This window comes from Euprymna scolopes, chromosome 46, assembly GCF_053919585.1.
Source record: "Euprymna scolopes isolate OS-2025 chromosome 46, ASM5391958v1, whole genome shotgun sequence".
Taxonomy (NCBI): domain Eukaryota; kingdom Metazoa; phylum Mollusca; class Cephalopoda; order Sepiida; family Sepiolidae; genus Euprymna; species Euprymna scolopes.
Genome location: NC_136527.1, coordinates 188,580,680 through 188,592,102, shown reverse-complemented (window position 1 = coordinate 188,592,102; position 11,423 = coordinate 188,580,680).

The window sequence follows — 11,423 nt, the reverse complement described above, 5'->3', positions numbered from 1 at the left end:
ACAAAAGATGCGTTTTTTATGTTTTGGGAGATTAGCGTTTACATGTTGTTAACTATTCTGTACTTTCACCTAAAAAATAAATAAACAAAAGATGCGTTTGTTACAATTTTGGAAATTAGAGTCTTCATGTAAACTGTTCTGTACTTTCATCTAACAAATTTTTAAACAATTTAAAAGTCACAGTGAAAAATCGTTAGATTTTCATTGTCATCATACAACAAACGTATTTAAAAATTATTCGGTTAAATGTTAAATGAACATTTAAAATCCAAAGTGATAATGTGTTGTATATTTTTATTGTCATCATACAAAAAACGTATTTAAAACATTATTCGGTTGAATGTTAAATGCACATTTAAAAGTCAAAGTGAAATAACAATATAACGAATTAATAAACAATTTAATATCCAAAGTGAAAAATGCGTTGGAATTTTTTATTGTCATCATACAACAAACGTTTTTAAAAAAATATTCGGTTGAATGTTAAATGCACATTTAAAATCCAAAGGAAAAATTCGTTGGATTTTTTTATTGTCATCATACAACAAACGTATGTAAAAAAAATATTCGGTTGAATGTTAAATGCACATTTAAAAGTCAAAATGCAAATTCGTCATGCTGTGGATTTTATATACGTATGCAAAAGTTGGACTTTGAAAAAAAATTGATGCTCTTAAGAAGTGAAATATGCATTCAAAGCTCGGACTTGTGATGATTTGTCGGACTATAGAGAATTTGTTATTTGCACATGCAAGTCAAAGTTTTAAAATTAATCATTCTATAGAACTTACAATGGTAATTCGAGTGCGTTATGCTGAAATTCGGTTATATTTTAAATTCGGTTGTATTTGAACAAAATAGTTGTTGCTGTTAAAAGAACTTTCTATGCAATTCAGTTGACTTTTATGGAAAATGTTGTCATATTTAAATGAGAAATGTAAAAAGAAATTTTGTTGCATCTGCTGAAAAATGTTGTCGCTCTTAAATGAAGTAATTAAAACTTTTTTTTAAAGTGAATAATTTTGGAAATGTGATTCAGTTTTGTCGTATTAAGGAGGAGTCCTCACGTATTTAGCTGTGTCTAGCCAAGTATTGTGGTCAAGTAAGCACGACTAACAGGGATATTTGAGTGGACGGGGAATCAGAAAAAGCAGGGATATCTGAGTGGGTTAGGAAGCAAGATACGCGGGAATTTCTGTGTGCGTTACAAAGCGAGACTAGAAGTGATATCTGAGTTGGCTAGGAAACGAGACTAACATGGAATTCCTATTTGGCTAGGAAGTGAAACAAGCAAGGATTTCTGAGTTGGCTAGGAAGCGGGACTAGCAGGGATACCTGAGTGGGCTAGGAGGCGAGACAAGCAGGGATATTTAGTGGGCTAGGAAGTGAGACTAGTAAGGATTTCTGATTTGGCTAGGAAGTGAGACGAGCAGGAATATTTGAGTGGGCTAAGAGGTGAGACTAGCAGGGATTTCTGAGTGGGCTACGAAGTGAGACAAGCAGGAATATTTGAGTGGGCTAGGAGGTGAGACTAGCAGGGATTTCTGAGTGGGCTAGAAAGTGAGACTAGCAGGGATATCTTAGTTGTCTAGGAAGCATGACTAGCGGGAATATCTGAGTGGGCGAGAAAGTGGGATTAGCAGGGATATTCAAGTGGGCTAGGAAGCAGGACTAGCAGGGATATTTGAGTGGGCTAGGAAGCAAGACTAGTGGGAATATTTGAGTGGGCTAGGAAGCAAGACTAGTGGGAATATTTGAGTGGGATAGGAAGCAAGAATAGTGGGAATATTTGAGTGGGCTATGAAGCAAGACTAGTGGGAATATTTGAGTGGGCTAGGAAGCAAGACTAGTGGGAATATTTCAGTGGGCTAGGAAGAAAGACTAGTGGGAATATTTGAGTGGGCTAGGAAGCAAGACTAGCGGGAATATTTGAGTGGGCTAGGAAGCAAGACTAGTGGGAATATTTGAGTGGGCTAGGAAGCGAGACTAGCGGGAATATTTCAGTGAGCTAGGAAGCAAGACTAGTGGGAATATTTGAGTGGGCTAGGAAGCAAGACTGGTGGGAATATTTGAGTGGGCTAGGAAGCGAGACTAGTGGGAATATTTGAGTGGGCTAGAGAACGAGACTAGCGGGAATATTTGAGTGGGCTAGGAAGCAAGACTAGTGGGAATATTTGAGTGGGCTAGGAAGCAAGACTAGTGGGAATATTTGAGTGGGCTAGGAAGCGAGACTAGCGGGAATATTTGAGTGGGCTAGGAAGCGAGACTAGTGGGAATATTTGAGTGGGCTAGGAAGCGAGAGTAGTGGGAATATTTGAGTGGGCTAGGAAGCAAGACTAGTGGGAACATTTGACTGGGCTAGGAAGCGACACTAGCGGGAATATTTCAGTGGACTAGGAAGCAAGACTAGTGGGAATATTTGAGTGGGCTAGGAAGCAAAACTAGTGGGAATATTTGAGTGGGCTAGGAAACGAGACTAGCGGGAATATTTCAGTGGGCTAGGAAGCAAGACTAGTGGGAATATTTAAGTGGGCTAGGAAGTAAGACTAGTGGGAATATTGTAGTGGGCTAGGAGGCAAGACTAGCGGGAATATATGAGTGGGCTAGGAAGCAAAACTAGCGGAAATATTTGAGTGGGCTAGGAAGCAAGATTAGCGGGAATATTTCAGTGGGCTAGGAAGCAAGACTAGCGGGAATATTTGATTGAGCTAGGAAGAAAGACTAGTGGGAATACTTTAGTGGTCTATGAAGCAAGACTAGTGGGAATATTTGATTGAGCTAGAAAGAAAGACTAGTGGGAATACTTGAGTGGGCTATGAAGCAAGACTAGTGGGAATATTTGATTGAGCTATGAAGAAAGACTAGTGGGAATATTTGAGTGGGCTAGGAAGCAAGACTAGCAGGAATATTTGAGTGGGCTAGGAAGCAAGACTAGTGGGAATATTTGAGTGGGCTCGGAAGCAAGACTAGTGGGAATATTTGAGTGGGCTAGGAAGCAAGACGAGCGGGAATATTTGAGTGAGCTAGGAAGTAGACTAGTGAGAATATTTGAGTGGGCTAGGAAGCAAGACTAGTGGGAATATTTGAGTGGGCTAGGAAGCAAGACTAGCGGGAATATGTCAGTGGGATAGGAAGCAAGACTAGCGGGAATATTTGAGTGGGCTAGGAAGCAAGACTAGTGGGAATATTTGAGTGGGCCAGGAAGCAGGACTAGCAGGGATATTTGAGTGGGCTAGGAAGCAAGACTAACGGGAATATTTGAGTGGGCTAGGAACAAGACAAGTGGGAACATCTGAGTGGGCTAGGAAGAAAGACTAGCGGGAACATCTGAGTGGGCTAGGAAGCAAGACTAGCGGGAACATCTGAGTGGGCAAGGAAGCAAGACTAGCGGGAATATTTGAGTGGGCTAGGAACTAAGTCTAGCGGGAATATGTGAGTGGGCCAGGAAGCAAGACTAGTGGGAATATTTGAGTGGGCTAGGAAGCAAGACTAGCGGAAATATTTGAGTGGGCTAGGAAGCTAGACTAGTGGGAATATTTGAGTGGGCTAGGAAGCAAGACTAGCGGGAATATTTGAGTGGCCTAGGAAGAAAGACTAGTGGGAATATTTGAGTGAGCAAGGAAGCAAGACTAGTGGGAATATTTGAGTGGGCTAGGAAGCAAGACTAGTGGGAATATTTGAGTTGGCTAGGAAGCAAGACTAGTGGGAATATTTCAGTGGGCTAGGAAGCGAGACTAGCGGGAATATTTGAGTGGGCTAGGAAGCGAGACTAGTGGGAATATTTGAGTGGGCTAGGAAGCAAGACTAGTGGGAACATTTGAGTGGGCTAGGAAGTAAGAATAGTGGGAGTATTTGAGTGGGCTACGAAGCAAGACTAGTGGGAATATTTGAGTGGGCTAGGAAGAAAGACTAGTAGGAATATTTGAGTGGGCTAGGAAGCAAGACTAGTGGGAATATTTAAGTGGGCTAGGAAGCAAGACTAGTGGGAATATTTGAGTGGGCTAGGAAGCAAGACTAGCGGGAATATATGAGTGGGCTAGGAAGCAAAACTAGCGGAAATATTTGAGTGGGCTAGGAAGAAAGACTAGTGAGAATATTTGAGTTGGCTAGGAAGCAAGACTAGCGGGAATATTTGATTGAGCTAGGAAGAAAGATTAGTGGGAATACTTGAGTGGGCTAGGAAGCAAGACTAGCGGGAATATTTGATTGAGCTAGGAAGCAAGACTAGCGGGAATATATGAGTGGGCTAGGAAGCAAGACTAGCAGGAATATTTGAGTGGGCTAGGAAGCAAGACTAGCGGGAATATTTGAGTGGGCTAGGAAGCAAGACTAGCGGGAATATTTGAGTCGGCTAGGAAGCGAGACTAGCGGGAATATTTGAGTGGGCTAGGAAGCAAGACTAGCGGGAATATTTGAGTGGGCTAGCATGCAAGACTAGTGGGAACATCTGAGTGGGCTAGGAAGCGGGACTTCCAGCGATATCTGAGTGGGCTAGGAAGCAAAACTAGCAGGGATATCTAAGTGGGCTAGAAAGCGAGACTAGCAGGGATAATTGAGTCGGCTAGGAAGCAAAACTAGCAGGGATATCTAAGTGATCTAGGAAGCAAGGCTAGCAGGAATATTTGAGTGGGCTAGGAAGCAAGACTAGCGGGAATATTTGAGTGGGCTAGGAAGCGAGACTAGCGGGAATATTTGAGTGGGCTAGGAAGCAAGACTAGCGGGAATATTTGAGTGGGCTAGGAAGCAAGACAAGTGGGAATATTTGAGTGGGCTAGGAAGCGAGACTAGCGGGAATATTTGAGTGGGCTTGGAAGCAAGACTAGCGGGAATATTTGAGTGGGCTAGGAAGCAAGACTAGCGGGAATATTTGAGTGGGCTAGGAAGCAAGACTAGCGGGAATATTTGAGTGGGCTAGGAAGCAAGACTAGCGGGAATATTTGAGTGGGCTAGGAAGCAAGACTAGCGGGAATATTTGAGTCGGCTAGGAAGCGAGACTAGCGGGAATATTTGAGTGGGCTAGGAAGCAAGACTAGCGGGAATATTTGAGTGGGCTAGCATGCAAGACTAGTGGGAACATCTGAGTGGGCTAGGAAGCGGGACTTGCAGCGATATCTGAGTGGGCTAGGAAGCAAAACTAGCAGGGATATCTAAGTGGGCTAGGAAGCGAGACTAGCAGGGATAATTGAGTGGGCCAGGAAGTGAGACTAGCAAGGTTGTAGGTTTATGAGGTGATCTTTTAGGACCAGGGTGGAAATGTGATTTAATGTGATTTGCATATCAATGAGTTTGCTTGACACTGGAACGAGGGAATATAAGGCCGGCAGTCAAGATGACAGCAGTTGAGTTCTGGAGAACAGGAATGAAAGTGATGGAACTTAGAATGTCATCTGAATGTTGACAAGTTTCCAGTTTTTTTATTAGAATTATGTGGTATTTTTCCACTGTAGAGTGTCGGTTATCTTAGGTTTGCCACAATGGATTGTTGCGACTTGTGTCGTAGGTAACACAAAAAGTATAACCTCACTGGTTATGAAGCAAAATTAACAGGAATATCTGAGTGGGTGAGGAAGTGGGACTAGCAGGGATATTTTAATGGCTAGGAAGCGAAACTAGCCTGGTTCTAGGTTTATGAGGTTAACTTTAAGGATCGGGGGGGGGTTAATGTGATTTGCATGAGAGAAGGCCAGCAGTCAAGATGGCGCCAGTTGAGTTCTAGAAAACATGAATGAAAATGATGGAACTCACAATGTCATCTCAATGGTGATAAGATTCCAATTTTTTTTATTAGAATTATGTGGTATTTTTCAACTGAGTGGGATAAGAAGTGAGACTAGCGGGAATATCTGAGTGGGTTAGTCAGCAAAACTAGCATGGATATCTGAGTGCGCTAGGGAAGCAAGTCTGATCATGTGACTTTTTATACCCAAATTATCCAATCAAATGAGTCGGACGTAATGGCTACCTCAAGCATAAAAAGAATCAACATTCCAACAAACATTTTCTTTGCTTAAGCTTTTCCAGACAGTCGCAAATAAATGTCGTGCATCACTTTTTCTGACAAATAAATTGTTAGGTGAACGTAGAGAATAGTTAAAAACATGTGGGTTTTAATCCTACCTTTCTAAAATCAAAACAAAAATCGATACAAGGAATTCCCTCTCCCTTTTCCTGCCATAAAACTTTGAAACTGCGAACGATTACATGTCTCTTTGACTGAAGTTTGGGCAGGAAGTAGGTGCTTTATTTATGTTAAATTTATATAACAAAGTCTTAAATATCTATAATTTGATTTTTTTCTAGTTTTCGGGATATTTTTTTAATGCCTTTTCAGACGCAATTTTAGGGGGATATTCAATTATAGAACTTGTATAGTTTTTTAATAGGTGCTTATGCAGTTTAATTAACCGTTTTAACATAAGTAACACGCCGACATTAACCGAACAGAAGAACTGTTTAATATTTTACAAAAATTCTGTTTACATTTGGTGGAAGGCGGTGCAGGGGGGGGGCATGACCGCCACAACATCCCCGCCCCTCCACCGCCTTCCACTAAATGTAAACAGAATTTTTGTAAAATATTTAACAGTTCTGCTGCTCAAACCAGTTAATACAACTGCATAAGCACTTGTTAAAAAATTATAAAAGTTCTATAATTGAATATCCCCCTCCAAAAAAGAACTAAAAACAAACCGGCAGTCTCCCCCCCCATAAAAAAATAAAAAGGTGACCATGAAGTAAGTGCATTTCTTTATATCTTAGAAACTACTTGTTTCCTGGAATTTTAAAAGTTAGTGGTAATTTTAAAAGATTTTCCGAGGGTGGAAAGAAAGCCCCCCCCCCCGAAAAAAAAACTCGTGGCCACAAAGTGGGTGCTCATTTTACGTTAGATTAATATAGAAAAGTGATCCCCTACATTTTTAAAACTAACATTTCTTTATATCTTGGAATCTACCCGTTTGCCATCATTTTAAACATTAATTTCGTTTTCAGTGACCCCGAAAACCTATATGAGTTGTAATTTTAAATGAATTTTCGAGGGTGGAGTAATTCTTCATATTTACCGGAAGATTTTTTTTATTTTTTAATCGGAGATTCGGTACTTGTACAGTTTAACCAAGACATTAAAAAAATGAAAATATCGAAAAATGTTTAAATTGTATGGATCCGTTATGGAACGAAGTTGTCAAAAAAAAAAAAAATTAACTTAATTTCATAAGCATTGTTTTTTATTTATTTATTTATTTTTTACAGGGGGAAAAACCAATTTGTTCTGATACCGACTAAACGGTTCGATGTTTAGGAAGAAAAGCTAGTAATAAAAATGGAGAGGGGGATGTCAGTGCTTTAACTAGAGTTATCTCCCCGTGGCGTGTTCAATAAATTTCACAATAGCTGACTTCAACGCGCTCTCATAAAAACGTGTTTTTACGCTGTAAAAAAAAAAAATAAATAAAACTACTCGATCAAATTAAGTGAAATTTTTTTTCGAAGATCTTCAGTCCAAAACGGATACGTACAATATAACCTTCTTTTCAATATTTTAATTTTTTAATGTCTGATAAAACTGTACAAGTACCGGAGATTCATATTATATGGCGGAATCAATATTTTTATTGGATTGCAAAAAAAATAAACCATTTTAAATTTTAAGATTTTGTGTAAAAATGTCCGAATTGTTTTCCTATAAAGTTTAGATTATATTTGTGAATTCTTAATACCTTTTGGGGTATTTCTATCGTAAATTTATATTTCATATTCATTAAAAAAAAATCTGAGGTGCAAAAAATAAACTATTTTAAAACGTATTCAAAGGGATTTTTTTAAGCGTCAAAATAACTTACTTTTCATAAACTGCTTTTCTGTTTCAGATTATTTTTAAAAGTTATTCAAACGGATGTTTTAAAGTCGTAAAAATAACTTACCTTTTATATTGGATTGCAATAAAAAATGAATTATTTTAATATTTAAAAGTATTTGTAAGTTGTTAAATGATATTAAAAAAAAAAAAAGAAAGAAACTTACCTTTCATTTTAAGATTTTGTGTAAAAATGTCCGAATTGTTTTCCTATAAAGTTTAGATTATATTTGTCAATTCTTAAAACTTTTGGGGTATTTCTATTGTAATTTTATATTTCGTATTCATTAAAAAAAAAAATCTGAGGTGCAAAAAATAAACTGCTTTTCTGTTTCAGATTATTTCTAAAAGTTATTCAAACGAATGTTTTAAAGTCGTAAAAATAACTTACCTTTTATATTGGATTGCAATAAAAAATAAATCATTTTAATATTTAAAAGTATTTGTAAGTTGTTAAATGATATTAAAAAAAAAGAAACTTACCTTTCATTCAGGGAATTAAATACGAGAAAAGTGTCGTTTTTTTTTTATTATGTTCAAAACAGAAACTTTGTTTGTTCTGATTTCTTTAGTAAATTGATACAATTTTTGTTTTGTGTGTCCAATTCATTAAGAAATAAAATATATGAAAATATAAAAGAATCAAAATTAAAAGATGAAAAACTCGATTTAAACGTGAAATTATTTAAAGAGAAAATCAACTGCTAAAGACCAAAGAACTTCAGGTCATCGTAATAACACGGTAAAATAATTATTTCGTTCCTCGTGTAAAAATGTCCGAATTGTTTTCCTATAAAGTTTAGATTATATTTGTCAATTCTTAAACCTTTTGAGGTATTTCTATTGTAAATTTATATGTCGTATTCAATTCATTAAAAAAATATATGAAGCTTTAAAAATCAGGTTTATTTTTTTAGATAAAACATTTCATTATTATTTGGATTAGTCGAATTATTGTAAACGTCCGAAATGAGAACAGTATTCCGAATAATAATCCAAATAATGTTCATATTAAAAATGGTAAAACTAAATATTTCACATAAACAAATCCAATAAGAGGAAGGAATTGCACAAACAGTGAAGTCAGGGTTAGGGTTAGAAAATGAAAGGTACTCCTAAAAAAAAAAAAAAAAAAAAAAAAAAACCTTAAAAAAATCACGGTCATATATATATATATATATATATATATATATATAAGAAAATAAAACATAACGAAAAAAAAAAAAAAAAAGGTCAGTTGTCAATTTGGTTTCATTTCGGTTTCCGGTACGCTCAATCTGACTTTTTGATCACTCGTCTGGTCGGCCATATTAGATATTCATCGTTAGTAATTTACACGAGACATACACATTTAAATCATGATTTTCCCTAGTTCAGATGGGTGCAGTAAATAAACTTTTAACTCGAAATGACCCCTAATGTACTAATGTATAACATAAGACACAGAAAAGAAACATTTATAATTCGTACACAGCTTTATTTTCTCATAGAACCACCATACGCTATCAATGGATTTTACCTGCATGTTATATGTAATTTCATTCTAAAGTGGATAAGTATCGAAAATCTCACCATTAGCTGATTTTTGCTAGATTTATTAAATACGGGTATGTTTACACGTTCGGGATGTCTACTACATGGGAACATTATTTTAAAGCGCCAATTATGTAAACACGATTTTCGTCTCGCAATTTCATTATTTTTTTTTAATTATTACTGGTTTATTTTGTTCTTTTAAATGGTACAAAAGTTATACTGATAATATAAATTTATAATAAAGTTACATCGTGTTACATACAGGGTAATTATGTGGTGAATTTTGGCAGTCCCTATCGATCTTGGTTGTGGTAACTGATTTTGAGACATCTTTTTAATATTTGGATTGTGTAGATGGACTAAAAAAACGTACCATCAACATCGTAACACCGGCTATAACTGCCGACTTAAAAGCTTTATGGAATAACCGTGATGATACTCTTCGTTGATCTGGTCCCTATACGCAAGAAAACTGCTAATACTTTTTAACAACATACAAAAATAATGTAAATGCAAAACAAAAATCATTCCTGTATATTGATGTTTTTGAAGCCATAGACATACCCATTTTTTAAGAAATCTAAAAAAATCATGCATCCTCTACATTTGTTATGCATTTTGGTACCGGGTTATTTGTGAATAGTGTTTTCAGGTAAAATTCAAGTTTCACCCTATTTTTTTTTTAATACTGACCCCCCCCCCCTTCCAAAAGTTTAAATCGCATTGGAAATAAAAAAAAAAAAACAATATTATTTCAGCACGGTACCAAAAATATATATGTACCCAAAATTGTATGCTGCTGCATCGTTCAACGTTTTTAATAATAATAAAAAAGAACATGTATTCATTGTAAAACTTCGGATCTTCTTCAGTTTTTAGTAGATTTTCCCGTGATTATCGGTAGGCAACGTCCGGGGAACGATGGAAACCGGCAGATTATACAGACTGCGCAAAGAGAAACGAGTACGAGCCAACAGGCGATAAAAATAGTCAGAAAAATGTAAAGGAATGATTTTAATAAGAAAAATATATATAAAAAAGGGCAGAGTATCATTGTGTCAACGTATTATAAACAACCCAACCTCCCATATTAAAAACGGCTTACGGAGTAAACACCACCAACCTCAGAAGCCGCTCTTAACACATGGAGGTTGGACTGTGTTCCTTTCGAAAGCCGTTCTTTACATGGGGAGGTTGGATGTGTTTATACTACGTAAGAAAAATAGAAATAACTTTGCATACACAAGCAAAACAAAAGAATATTTATTGCGGACTTATTCTCATCTTTATTGGTTGTTGTTTCACGACGTTTCGGCCAACTATTCCTCTGGCCTTCCTCAGGTGGTAACCGCGACGAATAGAAACGTTGAATCTCCTAACTGCATTCTCAGCAATCCCTGCCATCTGTAGTTATTGTCGTCTCACCACGTTTTGGCCAAGTAAGCATCTGGCCGGCTTTGGGTAGGATTGAAACCGCTATCTTCAGACAATGCTCATCTGGAACCGTAGTCTCTATCAACTGCGCCACTTGGCTAAAACGTGGCTTAAAATTTTAAATGCAAAATCAAGTATCATACTTCACTTGTGATCTAAATAGAATCATTCATTTCGAACGCGCCGCAGTGACGTCAAAGAACCACTGTTGGTTTTATGCGCCGGACCTTTCTGCTTGGGTGGTGATAATGGCTTGAATTTAAGTTTAATATACAAAAGACAAATATCTTGGTTCATTTGTGCTCTGAACAGAAATATTCATTTTGTCATTTTTTGTCATATCAAAGAACCGTCTGGTGTTTTTATATGTCGAGCCTTTCTGCTTGTGCGTTAAAACTTGCCACATCTCAATAATGAATTCAAATTAAAATATATAAAACAAAAACAAAAAATTATTTTGTAATACTGACAAAACACTCTCCCCTTCCAAAGGTTAAAAATATCTTTGTAAATAAAAACCAACATGACAAAACACCTTCCGAAGGTTAAAATTGCTTTGTAAATAAAAACCAATATTATTTCAACACCAAAAATACAT